Source organism: Lissotriton helveticus, chromosome 10 (genome assembly GCF_964261635.1).
Source record: "Lissotriton helveticus chromosome 10, aLisHel1.1, whole genome shotgun sequence".
Taxonomy (NCBI): domain Eukaryota; kingdom Metazoa; phylum Chordata; class Amphibia; order Caudata; family Salamandridae; genus Lissotriton; species Lissotriton helveticus.
The window spans coordinates 583,897,550-583,924,754 of NC_136071.1; the positions used below are offsets into that span (position 1 = coordinate 583,897,550).

Below are 27,205 nucleotides of genomic sequence, written 5' to 3' on the forward strand. Positions count from 1 at the left end.
GAGTCTTCGTAACAGAGGAAATCTCCAAGCAGTTCCTCTTCTGCACGCCAAGGCTTAAAAAGTTGCAAAAGTGCTAAATAGAAAAACTCCTTTTTTTCAGGAGATTCGCCACTCAATTTTCGATGGTTTATCAAGTGGCATTTTCTTTGCTTGACCAGACATCCCTCACTTCCTATTACAGCATACACTCCTTTCTCAGTATCTTCTTTGATGTTCCTCTTGAATATGTAATTTTGCAGAACCTCATACAGACAAACATTCTCGAGGTGACTGCTTCGATTTGGATAATATGTATCCAACATGTTGCTCTTCAAAATGTCGGTACTGTTTGGCTCCTTTTCCGCCAAATACTCAATTTCCCGCACAGGTTTCAGAACTCGATTACGCGTTGCAGCAAGACCAACACTCGCCCAAACGATACTCCTGGACTTGGCATAGAGACTTGCTGAAGACAACCGGTCAGAACATTCGTAAGCTCCGATTTCTCGATGCGACAACATCTTCAGACTGAAACTGTACAACTTCTTGCTGAGGCTCTTTTCATGGCAAATGTCCTCCCACATATCCTTCAATTCTGTCTTCTCTTTTTTGGTGATGTAAGATGTCACATACCTAGCCACAGCCATACAGTTATCAGCCACAAACTGTATATCCATGTTAGCATTCCACATGGACAAAATCACCGGGTTGTAGTCGTTGATGTACTTAGACTCTTCGTTTCTCTTCAAATTGTATGTGTTTTTAGGTGATTTCTTCATCACATTATGTCGCAGCGAAGACATCAAACTGTTCACTCTTCCTTTAGAAATCACCGATCGTGGAAAGCCGAAACGACATTTGGTGTAGAACTTGTCTTTGTTCCGGAATTTACGACGACAGTACTTTCCACATCGATGGCTTTGGAAACGTAGAACTTTTTCTCTTAGGCTTTTTTTCTCCTTTGCGTTTGGAACAGCACACGTAGAATACTGTTCTATGAAACTCATCACTGAGTCGTCTGCATCCGTTCCAAATTTAGGTGCATCCTTGATCCACAGCAACATATGTATATGAGGAGCACCTCTTGCTTGGTACTCCTTCCTCCAGAAGAAATCCAACACCTCTCCAAGAGGTGGATTCTTCTTATTCATGATGAAAGACATCATACCTTCAAATCTATGATTGAAGTACCTACATACATTGACTGGATCCAAAGAGCACAGTTCTCCGGGTGTCTTGAATTCGATGTTTTCTACGTTAGCATTTGCCTCTCGTAGAAATTCAAGTAAGTCTTCCCAGCCATACTCAGCACAGCTCAAAGTGAGGAACCATGTGGGAGTTCCTAAGTTCCTCAGCATACATTTTAAATCACCATGACGATGGTACCAGTACTCATTAGTACCACGCTGACACGCCATGAGATTAATCAGGTGAGAATCCAAAATACTGTCTTGGACATTGACTTTATCCATAAAGTCACTTGCCGAGATGTTTTGCATGTGTATACCACTTTTCAAGATGTGGTTCACTGCATATGACAGTCCAGACAGATCGCTTTCAAACAGGAGATGAAACAAATAAGGAATGCATTGTCGAAACCTAGGATCTCCTGCATACAATCGCAAAGTCCGGTATTCAGAAGCAGGAATTTGATGAGGTCGCTCATCATATCTTCCTCCCTGACCTGTTGGAAAAAGCTGTGGGAAACACCGAGCTTCCAAACTTTCCTCCCAGACACTAATGGGACTCCCTTTCGCTTGTTTCATTTGAAACAACTCAATAGCATTCCCCATGACTTCCTTGGAATGCAAAGGATGAACACTATAATGTTCATATATTTCTTCACTAGTAGAGGGTTCTACTTTCTCAATTTGACCAGCACACAAATCGCTATCCTCTTCCTCACTTACTTCCTCTTCTGCAACATATACATTTTTATAGTATTTATTATATTTTTTCAAATACAATGTTGCCCTTTTGACTTTCCTAACATCTACTAAATCTTGCCATATTTTCTTATTCTTTGTCGGAACCCCATTAACTAAGATAACCAGAGGTTCCTCTTCCACTTTTTCTACTCCAATTGTGTTAATGTTTTTCTTCAAATCTAGAGGCAAATAAACAACTCTTCCCTTTAATCCTCTCTGTAAATCTGATGGAGGCAATTTCCCTGTCTTTGGCTCCATTCTTACAATAGCCTGAAAGGGATGGATACTTTGAATCAAAATAGATTCATAAGTATTTAAATCCTTCAATTCAGAAGGAATTTCAACCAATTCCAGATTATTATGAACTGCTCTAGCAGGCATCTGGTTTTGATTTAATTTGTTACAACAATAAGTACACACACGTTGATCCAATCCCAAATCAAAACAATTTTCTACCATCAAGTATGTTGTAAAATCCTTCCATTCACTATTATTTTCCCTTTCACTTTTTCCATATAAATCCACTAACTTAGTCTGATTCTTATAATAAGTGCGTCGACAACACACACAAGTGAAATTTGGCCTCTCACTTGATTTCACCTCAAACGTCGCAATTTCCCTCTGGAAATTATCTGTACTGGAAACCTGTACACTATCTTCCACATTACTCTCTTCTTCTTGGTCAATTTCAACATTCTCCTCTTTACTTCCAAAGTAACAAAACTCAATTTCTTCACATATATTCTTCACATCTATTTCAGAACCATGCAAAAGAGCAGCGCATAATTGTTTAAGCATAATTGCTGGACTCTTAGCATAATACAACATTCTAACTAATTTCCTCACTTTATTATGATGCACTGCTAGCATCCTGAAATGATGAAAAACACTCTGGCATACTCTCCTGGAAAGACAAGCCAGTGAATGACCATGCAAACCTATCACTTCTCTCACTCTGCAAGGATCTAATTCTTGCAACAATTTCATTTTCTGCTTCAAACTTTTCTTACTAAATGACCGTATAAAATCACAAAGCAAATTGATGGAATCCTGTCGTACACTGCAAATACTACTACACTTCCAGGTGTACACAGGACCCTTAGGACGTCTCCCTAAAACCTCATTACCTAACACCTCTTCTATCTCTGTTCTCACAAGTTTTTCTTTTTCAACTGGACAACCATCTTTCACTTCATAAGCTCGACCACTGGTGTCAACTGCATGCACCAAATCATTATCCTGGAAATAACTCTCCTCATTAAAAAATGCCTCAGAGCTTGAACTATGCATCCATTCTCCAGAAAAAACTTCACAAAAATTACTACGATTAACTATTCTCTTCCATCTACTATTTCTTTTGAAATCATAAATTACCTTGTTTAGCTTCCTAATTCTATTGATTGTCAAAATAAATAACTTACGTTTAATTTCAAATGCCTGATCAATAACTTTCTCAACTATTTTTTTTCTCTTATAAAAAACCACTTTCTGCTGACCTTTCTTAATATTTTTTAACAAATTCCCAATTATCCTGTTGCGGAACATTCGTTTACGAATATCCCTAAACTGTTGTTTCCTTCTACTTTCATGCATAGAGTTATCTCTTACTCTAGCAGTAACATTTCTCATTGGCCTTTCCTTACCATTTGAATTCATTCTCCTTTTCTGGAGTGAAACATTTTCTGTAGTAATATTTTTTTTACTACACATATTTCTTATGACTGTTTTTCGACTCTTACCCGGTGCTTTCTTGGTGACTTGACAAATCTTTTTGTTAGAGGACTGCTGCAATATTCCATGCTCCTGCTGTCTTTGACGTTTTCCAGCCTTTCTTACTCTTTCTTTGCTAGGCATCCTAAAATCTTGAAATAATCTGCAGTTGAATCTGTGGTAAAATATAATAAAAAATGTTATTAACCACTATTACCCAACAGTAAATTAATAACAGTCATCAAAAACTTAACACACTACTTAAGTATATAATATACTGAAGCCTATCTCCAATTTTTCACTGAACAGGACTCATCTCTTCTTAACCTTGGATAAACCTCACCTACTCTGTGTCCCCTGCACATAATTAAATGTAAAGGGGCAGATTTATATTAACTAGCACATCCCCAGGGATGCACCAGTTAACGTGCACCGCTGCTCTGCCACCCACGGTGTGCCGCATTTACAATCAGATAGGACAAAGCTACATCAAAACCATGCGCCTGCTTGAAGCAGGCATAGATCTTGACGCAGGTAGGCTGAAAGCTAAAGCAACAACTAAGTGTCGTGTGCAGAAGTTACAAAAAAGGAAAAATGGCGTTTAAACCAGTAATGAGACCATGCTAACGTAATACAGAGTAAAAATATCCAGGATCTACATCAGTTTGGGGTTCACGAACCTGGCAGGTACAAGGCACTGAGGCTTTCCACCGTGCATGTCTCATCCCAAAACATATGTTGTTTGTGAATGAAACAATTTCCCAGACCAAATGCTTTGGATTGGCTACTTCTAAAAAATTAAACACCCCTACTATCCCGGAGTTAGAGGAATACGATGGTTGGAGTAATTTTACTCGTTGTCTATTAAAGATTTACAGGCCCTACTCCGTAATTCTTCCTTTAACATTTCCAGTATAAATCCAAAAGGTTGACTGCTTTGGCAACGTGCCTTATCCACGGTTTAATAACGCTGCCTTTTGCTTTATATAAGTTTTCAAATTGTATGAAATATATACCAATAGGTCGTTATTAACCTTTAGGTAGTGGTTTTCTTCATCAAGTCTGGTCGCTTCCATACACATACAGATTTTCAAAGATGATCAAGAACTTTATCTGAATGGAGAGGAATGCACTGAGACGCCAGATCATTCACTAATGTGTAGGCACATACAGTTACACGGTTCATGCAACAAACACCGACCAAATATGGCTTGCGTGTTGCAAGGCACACCAGAAATGTTCTATTTCCTCCCACACATGAACATAGGGAGTTTTCAATCTGGCCACAAATACCAACCTTGGCAGCACATTTCAACGGCATGGCAAGAATAAGAGCTATTTTGTCTCAGAGAGAGGTGGCCTTGAGTTCGGCCCGTGAAACTTTCGTCCTTCACACAGCGAACACCCGTACAGAGGTGCAGACCCTTTTAAATACAGATTCGACTTTGCATTTCAGCAAGATTACCCATTCATTTCCATGCAGCAGGAGGCCCATAGGAATGAAGGTACAATTTGCGATTAGCAATTACCTCATCGCAAATTACGAATTTTTCCGACGGTGCAGGGGTGTCTCAAGAACACCCTGCTGCACCCCTGAAAAAGAAATTTGGGGTCATATGGCGCACATAAATTTTGAAAACATTCCTTTACCTCAAAAACGATTTTCAACTCATAATTTGAAAACACTGCACATGGGGAAATGACTTAAAATGTCCTTAAGACACATAAAAGCATTTTTTGATTGCCTTTGCAGCATTTTCCGTCACCTTTAACATGCCTATGTAACGGAAACATTCAAAATCTAAATTTGCCATGCACAGGTGGGAGCATATTTACAAGCAATTTGCTCCACAGACAAACTTCTTACATTGAAATGGGAAAAATAACATCACAGACTCTCAATTACCTTATAAAGAAGCAGACACCATTATGTCCTTCTCATCAATATTAAAACCATTGCTTTTTCTCAAAAACGATTTACAAGTCATAATTTGAAAACACTCCACAGCTCCTATGCACATAAAAGCCCTGTCAGTACTAATACTTCACATTTTCTCCAATTACAATTTCTCAAAGAAACAAAATCTATTTGTGAAACACTTGAGACAAAGCAACATTTGAAAAACACAACTTTCTTCATAATTTTCTCCTTAAAGCACACTATTTTCTATCTAAATTAAAGAAATCTTTTCTCACCTTAGCAAATACTTTGAGTTTCAAAACAGTCTCAGAAACACACCAATTTGTCTTCAGCAGAGCAAAAGGTATTCACTCCAGAGTCTGCAGCTATCAAAAGCACAGAAATGCTGTAATTCCTCACACATATCTCTCATGTCACCCAATCAAAACTCTTCCCTCACTTTTTTTCAAAGCAAAACCCTTCCCCCCTCTGCCCCCTCTCTGCTTTTTCTGCATAGCAACCACCTCTTGCAAGACCTCTCACACAACAATGTTGCAATTGAACTCTGAACTCTCAGTGCACCTGCATATCCAGAGCATTCTTTCATTTAATGATTTTTTCTTCGCCACTCAAAATACATCTTTCAACGAACTCATCCATTCACACTAACTTTCTGTTTTCAGCAATCAAAATCCACCAATCACTCTTACTGCTTCATTAACACAGAAACTCCTCAGTTTTTTTCATTTTACACTCTCATTTTTTCAACTGCCATTTCATTGCCACACTTCATCTGACTGCAGCAGAACCTTCTCTCGCCATGTTTTCTGTCTGGATTGTTGGACATAGTTACATATATTGGGCTCAAAGGTACGCTGAAAACAGGAATTTACCTAACCTCAATTTACAAGATGTGGAAATTAAGTGGTTTGGCCACAGAGGATTAAAATGTCACCAATTGATACCATTGGTGAAAACCTTTATGCATTTGCCCAAACCTGACCTGTTAATTGTGCACTGTGGAGGTAATGACTTGGGCACTTTGACTGGGGTAGGTCTGGAAATGCTTTTAAAGGACACCTTTGAGCAATTGATGGCACTTTTTCCTCAGACTGCCTTGGTATATTCAAATATATGCCAAAGACAGAAATGGAGGTGGTCAAACCAATTTTGTCCACAAATTGAGAAGTCGAGGAAGCATGTAAACAAATCTGTTTCAGCTTACATGAGAGACCATGGAATGGGCTCCCTCTACAACAATAACTTGCGTTACTACATGCAAGATATCTACAGAGGAGATGGAGTTCACTTCTCAGATGAGGGCAACAGAGTTTTCACTCTGAATTTAAGAATGTGCATTGGTACCTACTTATAAGTACCTAAATGTACCATAAACCCAAAAGCTCTTCTCAGAGCTACCCTACATCTGATCACTCACAATTATTATTGTACTCTAACTTTTTTCACTAATTTTCAAGAAAGTACGCTCCCCAGAACGCTTCCCGGTTCGCGAACCGAGCGCACTCCACGCAAAAAAACTAAAAAAACTGTATATATTTTTTTGCCCTGCGAGAACCTTTCAAAGCCTCCACATCAAACCTAGGGGGTCAGGGACGATCTACTAGGCCCCCTTATGGTCATTTGCCCCTTCGCTTTGGCCTCCTCTTGTCTCTCGATCCTACCGAGAGACAAGATGGCGGCCGCTACGGACTGTTTGGAATGTTTACAGACGCCGAAAAACCAATCAGCTTCGCAAACCTCCGTAACGCGAAAAGTACGCGAAGCGGAGCGCTGTTACAGATATATATCTTTTTTTGAACGTTAATTTCTCAAAATCCACTGGAGCACATATATTGAGACCTAGCAAAGGCACATCGGGCTACCAGTCCCTACAATTTTGCCAAGTTTCTTGCAAATCCATTCAGCCGTTCGATTATTATTAATATTTTTTTTTTTGCCCCGCGGGGCCCTTTTAAAACCTCCACATCAAACCTAGGGGGTCAGCGAGGATCTACTATTCCCCCTTATGGTCATTTGCCCCTTCGCTTTCGCCTCCTCTTGTCTCTCGATCCTACCGAGAGACAAGATGGCGGCCGCTACGGACTGTTTGGAATGTTGACAGACGCCGGAGAACCAATCAGCTTCGCTTCACAAAGCTCCGTTGCGCGAAAAGTACGCGTCCTGGGCCGCTGCCCGGTCCGCTGTTACAGATATATATCTTTTTTTAAACGTTAATTTCTCAAAATCCACTGGAGCACATATATTGAGACCTACAAAAGGCACATCGGGCTACCAGTCCCTACAATTTTGCCAAGTTTCGTGCAAATCCATTCAGCCGTTCGGGCTAAAAGTGAGGCCAACCGCCCTATGGAAATTAACATGGGAAAAACGCGTTTTGGGACCCCCCTTTTTTCTCGGCCCCCCCTTGACGAACCCCCCCCAAATTTTCAAAGGCTGCTCAGAAACAAAATGTGCCATTTTCCTGAAAATTTCAGCCAATTCCGTCCACAAACGGCAAAGTTATTAGACATAGAATTTTCAAAAATCCCATAGAGAAAAAATCCTAACTATATATACCTACTGGCGACCGCCAGTAGGTAATATATATATATATATATATATATATATCTGCAAATACCTCGCAGCAGCGCTCCTTACAAAGAGACTCGAGGCAAGGACCAACTTTTTCTCAGCATTCTTTTATTCAGCCATTAGGTAGTGTGTCATGACGCGTTTCGGCCGTCCCAGCGGCCTTGGTCACATGGCGATACAGATTGCTTTTTGCCCATTTAAAGTGATAACGTGCAGTCACATGTCAGAAATGATGGACATAGAAAAAATACTATATGTATAAATACATTTGCCTGTACTTTCTCATGGTGCCAATACAGAAGTGAAATAACTGTATAAATACATAAATAAGTCACATTTTGCATAATGTATCAAAAGATTAAAAATATACATATACAACTTCAATTCGTTGCGCGAAGAGTACTGTCAGTTTAACAAGAAATAAGTATAACTGCATAAATGCATATAACTCTTCAAGATGGTGATGAGAAAAAATATACCATGTAGTCCATCAAATCTATTAGCAAGTATAGTGCGAAAAATAGTGCTCACCCGTGTGTATTAAATTATAATACAGAATTATATTGTTGATCACTGCTATTTAATCATAGTAGTGAAAAAAAGACCCAAAAAAAGAAAAATTAATTTTGTCTATATGGATCTTTTTTTAGAAAGAAACAAGAAAGAATGAATTCATGACAAATTGTACCAGCCAAATAAGGCTCGAAAGAAGAGAATATGGTGCCTTAACTATTTTCCGGCACCATTGTATCATTCTTGTCCTTTGCCATGTTATTGCACCTAAATTTAAAGTGACGTCGTGTCAATTGGAAAAAATAAATATAATTTCTTCCTCTAAAGTGACATCGTGCAGTCAAAGTGCAAATACAGCTAAAGTGGCTGGTGCTGGAGGTTATACAGTACTGAGATAAAGGGGAAGGGAAGTCTAAACCCTATTGAAACAGAGCTTTACTTCCATATTCAAGATAAGATTTTTACATACATCATCAATGTTGCACATATAGAAAAAATCACACCATAAAAACAATCTAAAAAAGAGGGAATCGGTAACATGACTAAAATCAGCTATCACATCAAAAATCAGGATAAAAAACATTACCCTAATATTTAAAACGACGGCTAAAATCAATCATTTCATATATTTACACACACCAAAATTTTTGTACACTCAATATATAAATTATACATAGTATATTACAGTATAAACATTATTATGTAAACAAAGTGCACGGTGCGGACCAACTACTCTTATAGTTTAGATTAAGGTTGTATCATGGTGTTAACTATATGGCTAAAGGCTAACATTATCATAAAGGTGGTCATATGTATGTGTGGAGGTCCTCTGTGGTGTTAAGACCTCCCGGCCACTTTGAGTTAAACTCCAAAATATATCTGGTTTCGAGCCTGCGCATACACGCCTCCCTGTCGCCTCCTCTTCTGGTAAGCGGTACTGACTCAATGGCAAAGTATTTGAGACACTGAGGCTTACTATTGTGACACGCCTCAAAGTGTCTGGCCACTGGATAGCTCTGGTCTTTATTTACAATGGCGCGCAGATGTTGAAGAATACGCTTATGAATTTGCAGTTTGCTGCTACCAATATATTTGAGTTTGCAGTCGCACTCTAAAATATACACACAGTATTCCGTTCTACAGGTTAGGTGTTGTTTTATTTCCCTTGTAGTTCTAGGGATTACTGTTGTATATTTTTTGGTGTTGACACCATGTTGGCAGGCTTTACATGCCAGGCATTTGTAGAAGCCCCTGCTGGTCGGTCTCCAAGGCTCCTTGCCTATGCAGTCTTGACTATTTTAGAGAGGATGGAGCCCATACTAAGGTTTTTACGAAAAGTAATAGATGGATTAGGGGGCATCACATCACCAATCATGGGATCATCTTTTACAAAGTGCCAGTTTCTCCTGACGATACTCCTAAGTTCTTTCTCCTGTTTGGAGTAGGTCAGAATGAGTCTAACTTCATTGATATTGTCACTTTGTTTCACTCTCTTAGTCAGCAAATCACCTCTTTCTTTGACCCTCGATTTCTTTATAGCAGTGTTCACTATCTTAGCAGTGTAACCCCTATCTACAAATCTTTGAAAACTTTCCTGTTGTTTGACAATCATGTCTTCATAATTGCTACAAATACGGCGGATGCGTAGCATCTCGCCATAAGGTATTGATTTGATTAGATGTTGGGGATGAGCACTCGTGGCATGTAAAAGAGTGTTACCTGCCGTCGGTTTTCTAAAAAGAGTACTGGTAATAACATTATTACATATAAAAACCTGTACATCTAAAAATGTCACCGATTCCCTGCTTACATCAGAGGTAAAATGCAGATTAAGATCATTGTCATTGATGTCATGTATGAAATTTAAAACACTTTCCTCGGAACCACGCCATACAATAAATAGGTCATCAATAAATCTGAGCCAACAAGTGATGTTAGTGGTCCAATATTCTTCAAATTTGCGCAAAAGGACCAGTTCCTCCCACCACCCCATAAAGATGCACGCATAACTAGGGGAGAAACTGGCCCCCATTGCTACACCTTGGACTTGTTGGTACATTTGACCGTTAAAAATGAAGAAGTTATTGTTGAGGCAGAATTTTAACATTTCCAAGAGCATTTTGGTGTGTTGGGCCAGTTCAATGGGCCTGCGGCTAAGATAATACTCACATGCCCGCAGGCCATCCTTGTGCTTTATACATGTGTATAATGAACTGACGTCCAACGTTACCAACAACAAGTCGGGGCTCCATGTTACATCCTCCAACTTTCGCAAAAAATCACTTGAGTCTTGTACATATGACTTTAAAGACTTCATGTGTGGCTGCAGAAAGTAGTCAATATACCTTGAAAGATTTTCCAAGGGGCCACCACACGCTGCGATTATGGGTCTGCCTGGAGGTTTGGAGATACTCTTATGGACCTTGGGTATGAAATAAATATATGGAGTGAGTGGATGATCTTTTTTAACATACTTAAACTCATCTCCACTTAACATACCTAGGCCCTTCCATGCCACCAGGTTCTTAGATAAGGCCTCCGGCATCACCCTGTATTTCTGGGGGGTGCTCTTGGAATAACATTGTGGTTCATCTAATTGCCTATGGGCCTCCTCCAGGTACTCCGTAACTGGCCATAAAACAATGTTCTCACCTTTATCTGAATTTTGAACAATAACTTCAGCATTTTTCAGTTTGATGGATAATTGATTTATTTTTCTCTCCTGGTTCGTGAATTGACACTTATTCTTGTCAGTCTTTAAGGCCATCTTTTTCACTTGTTGCACCACAACATCACTAAATGAGTCAAGACCATCCCGTGCCGCCAGGGGAATGTATTTGGACTTGGGCTTAAATGGGGTAATTGGTTTCCTTTGACCACTGGATGCCACTATCTCCTGTGTCCCCAAAGCCTCATCAATCCCCAGCTGGCATATTTCACGATACAGGTTTAGGTCACTGACTGCCAATTCAGAGGTGCTAGTTGTAGATCTTGTTGGGGCATTTTCTGTGCTGGCTGTCTTATTTAGGAATTGTTTTTTTAATTTTAATTTCCTTATGAATCTGTATATATCAGCCCTCGTGGTAGTATACGAAAAATTGGACTCAGGACAAAACCTTAGGCCTAAGCTTAGTAGTTGCTCTTCTGCAGCTGATAGTTGTATTGGGCTGAGGTTGATTATAGATTTAGCTTGTTTCTTCTTGCTGGATTGATCTCCATCACAGCTCACAGTTATTGAAGAATCCATAATATTGTCTTTGATTAGGCCTGGGGTTTCTTGCTCCTTCCCCGTCCCCGACCTCGTCCCCGCTTGGTTGGCTCGCCTTTGTTTGGCTGCTTTTCTTCTGCCCCTCCTGCGTTGGGACTTGGTTGGGACAATTTTCCCTGGAAGTGCGATCTTAGGGTTGCCTTTCTGCCATCTTTCAAGACCGCCAACTCTTCCCCCATCGTTAGAACAACGTTGCCTCTTGCCCCTTCATTGTCTGAGCCGCTTTCTGCAGCCGAGCTGTATGTGGATATTTCCTCAGATTCCGCCGGCACTGCTCCTGCACTGGCTGCTCCTCTCTTATTTACTGTGGCTCTTCTTAGGTTGTCGTATCGACGTGCAAATGTGAATATTTGGCCATTCGCGTAGTCGTCCCGATCTCTTTTGAATTTATATATTTTTCTTGTTTTGATTTTTTCTTCCTCCTTTGAAAATCTGGTTAACATTTCACTCCTCATTTTAGTAGTCTGGGGGTTTTCCTTGTCACCTTGCAGTGCTTTTATTTTCTCTTCAAGAATATCTATCTTGGTCTGAAGTTCCTCACCATCAATCTCAGCAAACTTCACTAAGATCTGCATTAATTTGCGTGAGGATTCAAGGTTGCACTGACCCCATTCCTCCATCATTAAGGGGTTGGGGTTTTCATAGCTGGGGGCCAGCATGATGCGAAGTCCTCTAGGGACTCTCCCAACATCCAGATATCTCTTGAGGGAGCGGGCTTCCCACCATTTGGACTGTTCGTTTCTTTTTAGCTTTTCCAATTCCCTGAATAAGTCTCTGGCGGTACTCGTTGCAGCTCCCTCAGGCCCCCCTGCCCCGACCTCCTTCTCAGCAGTTACCTCCTGCTCAATATCATCTGAAAACATTGCTTGTGCAGCGAGCTCACGGGCCCTCCGTACATCGCCTGACATCTTCTACCTAATGGCAGTTACTTAGTAAGTGCTGAATAACGTGTAAAGCAAACCGCTGTTAATTGCGCTTCAATAGTCAATGTCAGCAACAGCTGACTCTAGCGGTAAGCCACGTACCTCCACACTCCGAGTGTCACCGTTTGTGCTTTTGTCCTCTACGTGCCTCTGGCTGTTCCTTCCAGGATGCAGGGACGCAGGTCGGGACCAGCTGCCTGTTTAATGGATCGGCGCCGCACGGCGCCACAAAGCACGATGATCCCCCAACTGCGCCCGCTCTGACACAGCCTCACGGCGTGGGATCTCTTAGCATTTCTCTTTTTTCCAGCGTTTCCTTCACGCACGGAGCAAAAACGGATGGCTCCACTCCTTCCCTTGAATGGGATATTCAAAGTGCCCCCTGGGTCCCCGCCAACTCTCCTCCACGAGGAAGGAGCTCAGAGGGTTGCCAGGCGACGAAGGACTGCTCACAGTGAAGCCGGCTTTCCGCGGAGGGGGTCCAAATCGGCAGCAATCCTATGCCGATAAACATCTGCAAATACCTCGCAGCAGCGCTCCTTACAAAGAGACTCGAGGCAAGGACCAACTTTTTCTCAGCATTCTTTTATTCAGCCATTAGGTAGTGTGTCATGACGCGTTTCGGCCGTCCCAGCGGCCTTGGTCACATGGCGATACAGATTGCTTTTTGCCCATTTAAAGTGATAACGTGCAGTCACATGTCAGAAATGATGGACATAGAAAAAATACTATATATATATATTCACTGAAAAAACCATAGGTTATAGACCATATATAGTTAGGAATTAGCATTTACAAAACCTTGAAAATTCACTGAAAAAACCATAGGTTATAGACCATATATAGTTAGGAATTAGCATTTACTAAACCTTATTTTACTCACACAAAACCATTGAAATTCCATATATAGTTAGTTGCACTAACTATATATCGCGCACCCGCAATCCACTGCTGATGATGTCACATATTACATCATTCATGACATGGTCAGTGACATCACTGATGACATCACTGATGACATCTCAAATGACATCACTGATGACATCACTGATGACATCTCAAATGACATCACTGATGACATCATGACACACCAATACCAGTTACTACATACGCACTCACTGATTCCTACGTCTACACACACATTCACTCATTCACCCATACAATAACTCATACATACAGTCACTTATTATTACAACACTATCATATGCACTCATACACCTATGCAGACAGTCACACACTGCCACTCATCCATGGAGTTACTCACACACCAAGTCAGTCCTGTAAAGAATCAATCACACTTCCATTTCTTCATCTATACAGTTAAACACAGAACACCATACTTCAGTGACATCACTGATGACATCACTAATGACATCTGAAATGACATCACTGATGACATCTCAAATGACATCACTGATGACATCATGACACACCAATACCAGTTACTACATACGCACTCACTGATTCGTACGTCTACACACACATTCACTCATTCACCCATACAATTACTCATACATACAGTCAGTTATTATTAGAACACTATCATATGCACTCATACACCTAGTCAGTCCTGTGAAGAATCAATCACACTTCGATTTCCTCATCTATAGTTAAACACAGAACACCATACTTTTCACACATATACTAACACATACTTACTCTCTTATACAATCACTGATACAAGTACACATTGATATGCACAGAGTCACACACCTCCCAGCCAGCCACACACACACTCAGTCTTCCATACATCCAGTCATTCTTCAATATGTAAAACGTATTTAAACTTTACAAAAACACACAGACACTAGATGATGTCATCAGTGATGTCATTTGAGATGTCATCAGTGATGTCATCAGTGATGTCACTGACCATGTCATGAATGATGTAATATGTGACATCATCAGCAGTGGATTGCGGGTGCGCGATATATAGTTAGTGCAACTAACTATATATGGAATTTCAATGGTTTTGTGTGAGTAAAATAAGGTTTAGTAAATGCTAATTCCTAACTATATATGGTCTATAACCTATGGTTTTTTCAGTGAATTTTCAAGGTTTTGTAAATGCTAATTCCTAACTATATATGGTCTATAACCTATGGTTTTTTCAGTGAATTTCATTGGTTTTTTAACAGCTAATATCTGTAGCTGTAAAATTTATTCTTCTTTAAATCCAAAAATATATTTTATATGTTTATGAATAATTATTTTTTTAAATATTTTTTTTTCTTCGTTCCCGCTTCGCGAATCGGGAACCTTACAGTAAAAAAATGTTCAGAAAAATAAAAAAAAAAGTTCTTTTCAGAACTACCTCCCCGTTATTAAAAAATTGGTACAATATTTGGAACTGTGCCAACCTCTATTTCTCTTAGTTCGCTTCCTAGTTCGCTCGCTGGTACGCGAACTGGAAGCGAACCAAAAACAGTAAGTATAAGGGAAGGAAACACACACTTATGTTAAAAGAAAGACAGCTATAGGGGAGTAAACTAGAGATACTATTACCCATAATCCACTACTGATGATGTCACATATTACATCATTCATGACATGCTCAGTGACATCATCAGCAGAGGATTGCGGGTTTTTTGGCAACATGCCTTATCGACGGTTTAATAACGCTGCCTTTTGCTTTATATAAGTTTTCAAATTGTATGAAATATATACCAATAGGTCTTTATGAACCTTTAGGTAGTGCTTTTGTTCATGAGGTCTGGTCGCTTCCATACACATACAGATGTTTCAAAGATGATCAAGAAGTTTATCTGAATGGAGAGGAATGCACTGAGACGCCAGATCATTCACTAATGTGTAGGCACATACAGTTACACGATTCATGCAACAAACAGCGACCAAATATGGCTTGCGTGATGCAAGGCACGCCAGTTCCTGCTATCATCCCCACGTTCAAGTTGTTGGAAAATGGTAGTTATTTGATGCTCAATAATGAAGATTGTTCTGAGTTAATTAAAAGTATTCCTTTTATCGTAACAGTAAGTGAACGGGTTATTTGCTGCAGAAATGTTCTATTTCCTCCCACACATGAACATAGGGAGTTTTCAATCTGGCCACAAATACCAACCTTGGGACACGTTTCAACAGCATGACAAGAATAAGAGCTCTTTTGTCTCAGAGAGAGGTGGCCTTGAGTTCGGCCCGTGAAACTTTCGTACTTCACATAGCGAACACCCGTACACAGGTTAGCCTTTCAATTTCAGCAACATGTTTCCGACTATCTTTAACGCATCCTCCACAAAATCCCTGGCACACTTTTTTAAAGTTGTTACCAGTGGTCTCGTGACTTCATTTGAGAAAATCTTTGGAGTCATCCCTGCTCCCTTTCATTCCATTTTCTCCACTGTGGTTCGTGGATTGCATTTTTACTTGCATTACCAGCGGACGCTCTTGTACTTTTTTACATTTTTAAATATGGATGTCCCTCCTATGCAACCTCCGACCCTGCAGCTGCTGACACTGTTCCGCAATCGCATGCTAGAATATTATGGCACAATGCCGTTGGCGATATTAAGCACGGCATATGGATTATCTTTTCGGTTCTCCTACTTCACCTGTGTCCAGCCTGTATTTCACTGCCTGACCTGTGATTTCGATTGGGCCATTGATTTGTGTCTCTGCGGACCGGTTTCTCCTGACGTCGACTTTAATCAGCTGATGACTCCTATCATTACTCACGAGTTGATTTGTCCTGGCGAAAGGATTATGGCTGTGGCATTGATGCATGGACTACTTGGTCCCTGGAATTTACTGGCGGCAGCACAGTCTTTCTTGGAACACAGCTTTCTTGAAAACCCACCGAGCTGTCCTCTGATGGTGATAGAGGATCCGGTGCTGGGAGAGCACGTATGTTCTTTTCCGCTTTTAAATTGGATGGCTGAACTGTTTTCGGATGAAGACGGTGACTTCCTGTTGGAGGCTGTTGCAGCTTATTTTGCATACACAGTTATGTCATAGACCTTTTTCATGTTTCATATGCTGAGTACTAGCATTTCATTGACAATTCATTGACTTAATTGTCAAGTTTTTATTATTTACCTTGCCTATTGGCTTAAGACTCGATAAAGTACTTGGCTGTTTTATTTTTCTTTAGCATTGAATTTTCCTAGTTTTTAATGCTTTACCTTGCGGACCGTCCACATATAAACTTGCAATCTGCTCTCATGAGATGGCACTTCTATTATCTTATTCAGTTCGTTTCCGGATCATGAGGAGGTGTCATCTAGGTCCTGGATATCTTTACACCGTGTTAAGTTAGCATGGGCTCATTACCGGTTTAAACGCCATTTTTCCTTTTTTGCAACTTCTGCACACGACATTTAGTTGTTGCTTTAGCTTTCCACCTAGTAGTTCATCGTGGTTTACATGAGAATAATATGTTATTGGTCTACTATCTGCTTTACTTGTTAAACTATATCTGTACAGCGAGTGCTAAAGTTTCAAGAACAACACGGTACAGAATTGTTATGAGGTCTGATCTCCACGACTTCATACTCATAACATAAGTGCAACTTCTGCCAATTCTGGGCATGAGGCGGGTTTTATATTGCTTTGCCGAACACACATACACAACAGTTGATGCGGTTCACATGAAGAGAGAGCTGGTGTATGCTGATGTGATTCCTTCAAATCTAAGACACTAAAGTATGGGCACGCCCTAAACCAACACAAAGAGACCTTCTTAGCAAATAATATAATATGTGTATTAGGGAGGGTGAGATATAAGCAGCCGCGGGCCGTGGAGGGAGTTACGGTGAGGCAGGGAGGCGGGGAGGGGGAGAAGCAGGGTGGAGCCCTCTCTACCTTGCCCCTCCCCCTCCCCGCCTCCCTGCCCCACCGTAACTCCCTCCACGGCCCGCGGCTGCTTATAAGTGTTGCTAACTCTTATTCATTTACAGCATGTTAACATACTGTCACCATTCGCTTTTTATGTACTAGTAACTATGCTGGTAATTTTGCTACTGATAATATGTGTACTTGTATTCTCCACCCTGCTTCTCCCCCTCCCCGCCTCCATGCCTCACCGTAACTCCCTCCACGGCCCGCGGCTGCTTATAAGTGTTGCTAACTCTTATTCATTTACAGCATGTTAACATACTATCACCATTCACTTTTTATGTACTAGTAACTATGCTGGTAATTTTGCTACTGATAATATGTGTACTTTTATTATCTAAGGTACTACGCCTGAGAAGACGGCATTAGTAAATAAACATTTCAAATACACATGTGTTCTTCTTAACTCCATGTTCTGGTTTCTAAGAAATATATAACGACCGACTGTTCATGAGTTCCACGTATCCTGAGGTACTATAAGTTCATATTCTGGATTGTCTAAACATTGAGAGTTTGTTATATCCAATGTGACACTGTACCTAGCTTGCTAAATAGTTTTTGATTACTAACGTGAGTTTTGGGACACCCTAATTCGCCGAGGTTCCAATCCTCTGTCCACAGTTCTGTGTGAGAACAGAAACCCTGCGACAGGGGCACCCCCGACCCTTGCTGGAGCTTCATCACACTTGCGATACAACTCCAGCAATGCGCCACCTTTACGGCACAGATACATCACGCATCTGTGCTGTTTTTGCCCCGTGATGCGCCGCATTGTAAATGCAGCACACCATAGGTGACGGAACAGCGGCACAGAATGACTAACACATCCCTGGTGATGCGCCAGTCATCATAAATCTATCCCTATGCTTCTTATCTTGTTAGAGATGAACCGCCATATGTATCATCAAAGTTATTTGCATTTCCTAAATAGCGAACTTTAAGGAATAAATAGCGATTCTTTACCATTCCTAGTTTGCGATGAGCTATTTGCTAATTAGCCGAATGTAGCCCAATGAAGCCCAATGTAGCCCAATGTAGCCCAAAGATGGCCGCCAGACACACAAAAAAACAAATGTAGCCCAAATATCAGCCAGATGTAGCCCAACTATAGCCCAGTGACAGAATGACCAATCAGCTTCGCAAACCTCCGTTACGCGAAGCGGAGCGCTGTTACAGATATATATCTTTTTTTGAACGTTAATTTCTCAAAATCCACTGGAGCACATATATTGAGACCTAGCAAAGGCACATCGGGCTACCAGTCCCTAATATTTTGCCAAGTTTCGTGCAAATCCATTCAGCCGTTCAATTATTATTTTTATTATTTTTTTTTGCCCCGCGGGGCCCTTTTAAAACCTCCACATCAAACCTAGGGGGTCAGCGAGGATCTACTATGCCCCCTTATAGTTATTTCCCCCTTTGTTTTGACCTCCTCTTGTCTCTCGATCCTACCGAGAGACAAGATGGCGGCCGCTACGGACTGTTTGGAATGTTGACAGACGCCGGAGAACCAATCAGCTTCGCTTCACAAAGCTCCGTTGCGCGAAAAGTCCGCGAACCAGAGCGCTAACCGGTCCGCTGTTACAGATATATATCTTTTTTTAAACGTTAATTTCTCAAAATCCACTGGAGCACATATATTGAGACCTACAAAAGGCACATCGGGCTACCAGTCCCTACAATTTTGCCAAGTTTCGTGCAAATCCATTCAGCCGTTCGGGCTAAAAGTGAGGCCAACCGCCCTATGGAAAACTCAATGTTAAAAACACGTTTTGGGACCCCCCTTTTTTCTCGGCCCCCCCTTGACGAACCCCCCCCAAATTTTCAAGGGCTGCTCAGAAACAAAATGTGCCATTTTCCTGAAAATTTCAGCCAATTCCGTCCACAAACGCCAAAGTTATTAGACATAGAATTTTCAAAAAACCCATAGAGAAAAAATCCTAACTATATATACCTACTGGCGACCGCCAGTAGGTAATATAGCGAGGCTCACTGGGGAGGGTCCAATGCAAGCAGCACTCGAACACGGCTAAGCTTTTTCTCCAACAAAGCTTTATTCGGTATGCAGACAGTCTTCCTCAGTCCATTACGAAAGGCACAAGACCACCGCCTTACGCATTTCGTTTCCACTTCATCAGAGGCGTCTGGGTCAAAAGAGGCAATTACGGCCACACCCCCATATTATATAACCAAATCATCCGCTGTCATTCAGCTGCTCCAATGAGACTAGGTGTGAGATTTTATGGGATGTGCAGTCCTTCTTACTGTCCATCAATAGATGCCTCTTGCTTACATGCCCATTGAAAGCTCGTCTGAGCCCCCAGGGAAGGCTGTACCGCTAAATCCACAAGACGCGTTTCATTTCAGAGCCCGCATAGAGACTCCATGACCCCCGTGGCTCTCCCATGGGGTGGTGCTGCTTAGCGGCTGGACGGCCGCTTGATTACAAATCGAGGCTCACTGGGGAGGGTCCAATGCAAGCAGCACTCGAACACGGCTAAGCTTTTTCCCCAACAAAGCTTTATTCGGTTATCAGACAGTCTTCCTCAGTCCATTACGAAAGACACACGACCACCGCCTTACGCATTTCGTTTCCACTTCATCAGAGGCATCTGGGTCGAAAGAGGCAATTCCGGCCACACCCCCATATTATATAACCAAATCATCCGCTGTCATTCAGCTGCTCCAATGAGACTAGGTGTGAGGTTTTATGGGATGTGTAGTCCTTCTTACTTATTTAAGATTGCAAATATTGAAGTTGTCCGCAGGATACTTCAAATTGAACTGCTCCAAAACAGTACCTAAACCTGGGCAATATATTCATTTTAAGGACATTAGACCTGCCCGCCAAGGAAAGGTGTAAACCCTCCCATCTCTCTAGTGATTGTTTAACCTTGGCAATAATAGCGCCCAGTTAACCTCGACCAGCTCTTTCAGACAGACCCGAATCTTAATGCCCAGATAAGCAACTTACTTGACTGCTCTGGGATCGTTAGCCAAATTTGGCTTGTGCAAAGAATTTGTGTTTTTTACACATGTTCAGCTTGTAGCCTGAAACATAACCAAACTCCTTTGCCAAATATTCAGTTTTAGGTAGAGCCACAACAGGATCAGATGTTACAATCGCAATGCCATTGGCATAAGCCAAAACACAGAAACAATTCTGCCGGACCACGAAAGATTCAATCTGGTCACTCCGTTACAACATGTTTAAAAAAGGGTTAATGTACAGCGCAAACAGGAGCGGGTAACAAGGACGAATTGGACGATAGGACCCAGGCAGATCATATGGTTTATTCTTCTTCTTAAATATGATGATATTAGGCTCATCGCAAGATCGCGGTGCGCTCCTCATTCGTGCTGCTTGAAAACCTGCAAGCATGTCAATTTTGAGATCTTGGAAAAAGGTCTTATAGACCTCTGAGGGAAGCTTATCCGGGCTTGCAGATTTTCTGATCTCCATACTATTGATAACCTGCTCTAATTCATCAATAGTGATAGGGCTGTCCAACATATTGGATTCCTCCTGAATCCAGCCACTCCAATAATAAATATTGGAGCCCCAGATCCTTAGGATGTCACCCCTATCTTGCTCTATGTAGAATTCTGCATAAAAGTCATAGAAAACCTTAAGGATCTCCTGAGGATCATGCACTACATTACCCAGCACATTCTTCATACCATTATTTCTCTGCACAGCCTCCCTTGTTCGTAGTTTCTGAGCTACACAACGCCCTGTGGCCTCCCCGTATTCATAGCAATCTTTTTTGTGAATTTGATATTTTAACGTGATTTCTTTACTCTATAACAAATTGATTGTATCTTTGCATCTAGCCATCCCAGTTTGCAATATTATTCCCATCCGAAATCCCCCGCCAGAATCTCTTCTGCTGTTTTAAGTTTATTACATAACTCCTTAACTGCCAGTTTAGCTTGCTTTTGTTTATGTATTCCATAGGTCAAGACTTCCCCTCTGAAACAAGCTTTAAAAGTATCCCAAACAAACCCACATGGTGTGGAATGCTGATTGATTTGAAGATCCTTTATCCATTCTTTCATGTTGTCAATAAAAACATTGTCCAAAAGGTGCTTCCGATCAAAAGTAAAACCCCTTGGAGCTATACATGTCCCAAGTGCGGGGATACCCAATACTAATGGTGCATGATCGGAAGTGATTCTCTAAAACACGTGTATGTTAATTCCTGCAACTATTAAGGGGGATGCTAAAAAAATAATTAAGCCGTACTAGCTTACTATGCAGGTGAGAATAGAACATAAAGCCCGGATCTTGCATATGGAAGCTGCCCCAAACATCCATCAGGCCATGATCAGGCAACAATGATATAATGTCTTAATTACCCTAGGTTTTCTACCTCTATAGTTCTGAACACAAGATCTGAGCTCTTTCCCAGTAAAGTTGATATTAAAATCCCCACACAGTACCAGTGGAGTAGGCCATAGCGCAAGTTCCACGTTTAAATGCTCAAGAAAAAGGGTCTCATCAAGATTAGAACCATATACTGTGCACAGCGTGAACTTCACTCCCCCAAAATACATTCCAGGATAGCCCACCGTCCTTGATTGTCAGCTAACATACGCCCTGTTGTTTGTATTGCTGAATTAGCTAACACCGCTAGTCCCCTAGTCATGATTGATTGTTTTGAGGCTGCCAAGACCACATAACCCAATTCTGGCAGGATCTTCCACTTTCCCCATGCTATATGAGTTTTCTTCAAACACAATAGATCAGGCTGAATAACGCGGAGCTCTGCGGCCACTCTTTGTCTCTTATTATAGTTTTTAAACCCACAGACATTTAAAGTACAGATTTGAAGACATATCTAAGCCATTGTTAGACGTGGGTACCGACACTTGCTCAGTTCTAGGATAGAAAAATCTTAAATCTCTCATCTTCAACACTTTACCGATACTGTGGATTCGTTTTCTTATTTTATCCCAACCCTCCCCCCAGCTCCCCTGACCCCCCCCACCCACCTAAACTCCCCTCCCTCCACCCTCCAAAACATTCCCCATCCTGACAAAAAGGCTTTAGGACCAATGGTCCCTGTGATGACAAGCTTCAGTCACCCGAATGTCCCCCCACACCTATACACTACACTATGTGTTAAAAGATGCAACAACTGCAACGATAAGATACAAAACATTCCAATACACCATACCAACAATGCAAATGCAGTAATGTACTTTTAGGCATATGAAAAAGAAGAAACAGTCGCTCAGAGGGTGCCATGAAGCAAGAAAAGAAGGAGGAAATGTATGCATCAAGGCTAACTGACCCAAATACTAAGCAGGAAAGGACCTAGACATATATAAGCTTTTACATCATAAAAAGACTTGTACAAATTGTAACATGATAGATCATAACCAGAATATCAATAGCCAAAGCAACGACTATATTGTTACAAAGATTAAAGAAACTCTTTGGCTTGCACCTCAGAAATAAAAAAAATCGATTATGCTCTTTATGAAGGACCTTTAGCTTGGCTGGGTTTAATAAAAAAGCTTGAGCCCCCTTGGCATGAAATGATGCAATAAGCTGGCGTAACTGCCAGCCCTTTTCTACAGTATGATGACAGAAATCTTTCCAGAAGAAAATTCCACTCCTTTCCCAGCTCTCTTTTTATCAGGACGCGCTAACTCATATACGGTTTCCATGGCAAAAAAATGATTAAGGGATATCAAAATCGCTCTTGGTCTAGTTACTATTTGGCCAGATCAAGGACGGAGGGAAAATGGAAAATGTTGCGCCCTCTGTATCTCTCTCTGCCAGTCCACTGCATTAGTTCTGGGAAGGCCTCAGTAAAAAAATCAATAAAAAACTTGCCTGGGTCCTGCCCTTCCACGCCCTCGGGAATTTGTGGAACTCTCAAATTATTTCTGCAGGATCGATTTTCTAAATCAACCAATTTCCACTGTGTCCTCTTTTAGGGTTCACAGGGTCTCAGTCAAGGCCTTCGGTGCTGCCAATGCATCCTCTAGGCACAAGAAGTGAGCTTCTGCCTCATTAAACCTCAGAGTAAATGCAGTACAAGTCTTGTCCATACGACAAACTGAGTCCTGCAACTTGCAACATGATCTTTGGGCCCTCTGACTCTCTGCGCGTGTCTCCTCCATATGTGTCATGATGGTTTGATAGATCAGAGCCAATGAAACCTTTTCTGATGATGATTCTGACGCTTTTTCTTTAAAATTGTCCAAGTTACCGCCATTGCCAGTACCTATCTCTGTTGAAAAGGTGTAATCTCATTGTAGAGCATTTCTACCATCTATCTGATTAGCTCCTTCTCTAACTTCCGGGTACTTACGTACTGTCCGAAAACTGTCGTCTGACGTATCACCTCCAGTGTCCTCTGGCTGCGCGCTGTTGCGGTTGTTGTCCCCGTCATCATTCAAACCAGTCTTAACCTGAGTCTTCAAAACTGACTCTAAGTCATTGCTGGAGGAATCCGAGTGATCCGAAAGAGAAAAGAAGTAGTCCCCAGAGTCTATTTCCCTCATAGGAGATTAAATACTTTGGCACACCTTCTTCTTGCCAGAAACAGAATCAGATTTTTCTGTATTTTCCGTATATGAGGCATGAACTACTTCTGGGCCGTTATCATTTAATACATTTTCAGGGGTAGGTATGTTGCCCAGAGTGGTCTGTTGGGACCCCATGCATGAAGCGCCTCCTATCATTTGGATAACATTCGGGATAAGTAATGAACCAGTCAGTGTTGCCCATACCAATTTGGGCACTAACACCAATATTTTGTCAGATGCCTTTCTACCCCCAGTTGCCAGTAAAGGAGAGTCAACCTGAGAGGGTTGTACAAGTTTTTTTATACTTCACCACAGAAACCAAAAGGGGGATAATGCGCATACCCGAACTGTCCTTAAAAAACGTTTCTCCTGTTGTTGAGGTATCTTTTTTAGCAGTTTTCCCATTAATGCTCACAGCGCCAGCTCCTGCTCCAGCAGGCTCACCCAAACGATGCAACCTCCCTCTCCCGGCTTTGTGAGGCATTGTTCGCGCAATGCTACCTTCCCCTCTCCGCGTTCCGTCAAACGTGACTGCCGTGAAGCAGCCCCAGCGCCACAGCCTCGCAGAGAATGCCTTAGCAAGAGAACCCAACATGAGAACCACCCGAATAAACAAGTGGAGATCCTCTCATATGTCTAGCAGGTCAGCTCAATATGTGCATTCTTCCTCCTTCACCATAAATCACATCACAACTCCATGTAGGTGCAGGAGTCCGGGAGCAGCCAGCTCACACGTCCGAACTTGCAGACGCCATCTTGCCTCACCTGTACACCTGGAAACAATGGTCTAAAGGAGAACTTTGGTTCCGGTTCTACTGCACCTGCTGCATCATTTCAATCATTTCCTTTTAACTGCAAGGCAACTGCATTTGTGACTGCCTGTTTAGTTGTCAAATATAGCAATATTAGGTGTTAAGAGGACTTCTGAGAACTTTTTGACCCGGTGCCACTGCACCTGCTGTACCATTCAAATCATGACCCTAGTGCCTGCAAGATAACTGCACTTATGACTGCCTATTTAATAGTAAAATTTAGCAATATCTGGTGTTTAGTGGAGTTATGACAACTTTTGGTCCCGGGGCCACTGTATTTGCTGCACCATTTGAATCAAGCTCCTTTTAACTGCAAAGTAACAGCATTAGTGACTGCCTGTTTAGTAGTCAAATATAGCAATATTGGGTGTTTAGAGGAGTCATGAGAACTTTTGGCCCAGTGCCACTGCACCTGCTGCACCAATCATATCATGACCCTAGTAGCTAAAAGGTAAATGTACTTGTAACTGCCTGTTTAGTTGTAAAATATAGCAATAAGCAGTGTTTAGTGAGGTGCCTGGAGCTCTTGGGCCCAGTGCCACTGCACCTGCTGCACATTTGAAATAATGACCCTGTTACAAGCAAGATAACTTCACTTGTGACTGCCTGTTGAGTAGTAAAATGTATTAATTTTTGGTGTTTAGTATAGTTATGACAATTGTGGCCCGGTGCCCCTGCACCGGCTGCACCATTTAAAATCAAGCCCATTTTGACTGCAATGTAACTGCAATTTGTGGCTGCCTATATAGTAATAAAATACAATTTTGCAATATTAGGTGTTTAGAGGAGTTTTGACGACTTTTGGGCCCGGTGCCACCACTCGTGCTGCACAATTCAAATCATGACCCTCTTGTATGCAAGGTAACTACTCTTGTGGCTGCCTGTTTAGTAGTAAATGGCAGCATAGCTCTTATATATTAACTTTATTTTTAACTTTCAATGTTTATTATTTGATCATAATGATCAAATCGGTTAGGTTGAAATAATCAATCTGATAATGCCTACAAAGTGCAAAGTAAGGTATGGAGGCATGACTAGGAAATGCAATAAACGTTCTAAGGCTAAAGCATCTGCTTATACAACTAAGTAAAAAAAAAAAAACATTCCAACGTACTGTTAGAAGCTGTCTGCCTTTTTCCCAGAGAATGGGGCTTAAACAGTGTGAACAGCTTTAGTCAAAGTATCGTAAACGTATGCAGACAAAGGAAGGTAACAAAACCAAAGTTCCACACAAAGCGAATGAACACAGTAATTTGTTTTTGGGGAACACACAAGAGCTCCTTTTGAAGATGTATTAAATTAAATATATTGAATACAAGAGAATTCACAAGCACATCACAGCGCTGTGCATGCAAAACCTATATACAGCATTCATCTAAAGTGTTTTAAAACTGCTGATTTACTTCATTGAGTCCAAACGCCAGCGCGATCAGTGGATTGTGAAGCTCCTGTGTATTAATTGGCATATTTTGATATAATCAAATTCAGACAATCTTAAGGAATCGGTTGTGTGCTGATAAAATGCGCAATTGCTGATGCAATTTCAAAGGAACATTGTTAAGCAAAGAACATTTTAATTTAACTAGACTATGGTAGTTTAATTCGTGTTAAACCCTTTTTTTCCTTTTTGTTTTCAAGTACTATGAAGATGTCCTGTTGAAGGCCATGGAAGAGAAGAGCCTCAGCCCTCAAATGAAACAAAAAGGGGAGAAATATATGACATTTTGAAAGGAACCCTGATGAAGGCTCCAGAATAAATCGTCAATAAAGTTCATTTTACAAGCATGCATAATCTAAAGAAAAGGCAATGATTTTGTGCCTATCCATCTATATTCTTTCATATATGATTTGTTTGCAGCAGAAAACATTGCTCCTAATAAAACATTTAATTTGATGTATTGTCTATAAAGCTGGTTGTCATGCATGTTGGAACGTTGAAATGCCACTGCTAAGGCTGTGAGGAAAGTAAAGTTTGAATTGGCGAGACAGAGAGGAATTAACTGTTCGCTGGTAAATAATCAGCACATTTCTGCACTCAGCAAATATTGTGATCATCATTAGAGAGTGTATAGTTCACAAAATGACTTGCAAGGTTATGGGGACTATTGGAGGTTATCCAAGGGAAAATAACATTTTGACATTAGGAGATCTAACTGGGTTGGTGGGGCTGGACCTTTGTTTTGCTT

The 27,205-nt window shown here is 41.2% G+C and overlaps 1 long non-coding RNA gene across 1 annotated transcript in view; it reads left to right on the top strand.

Moving 5' to 3' along the window:
- Positions 1–26,913, top strand: part of LOC144785413 (uncharacterized) — a 946,426-nt gene extending 919,513 nt beyond the window's left edge. Inside the window, exon 3 of the long non-coding RNA XR_013601871.1 lies at positions 26,658–26,913. This is a non-coding gene — a long non-coding RNA (uncharacterized LOC144785413). The remainder of the gene's footprint in view (positions 1–26,657) is intronic.
- The last annotated feature ends 292 nt before the right edge of the window (positions 26,914–27,205 follow it).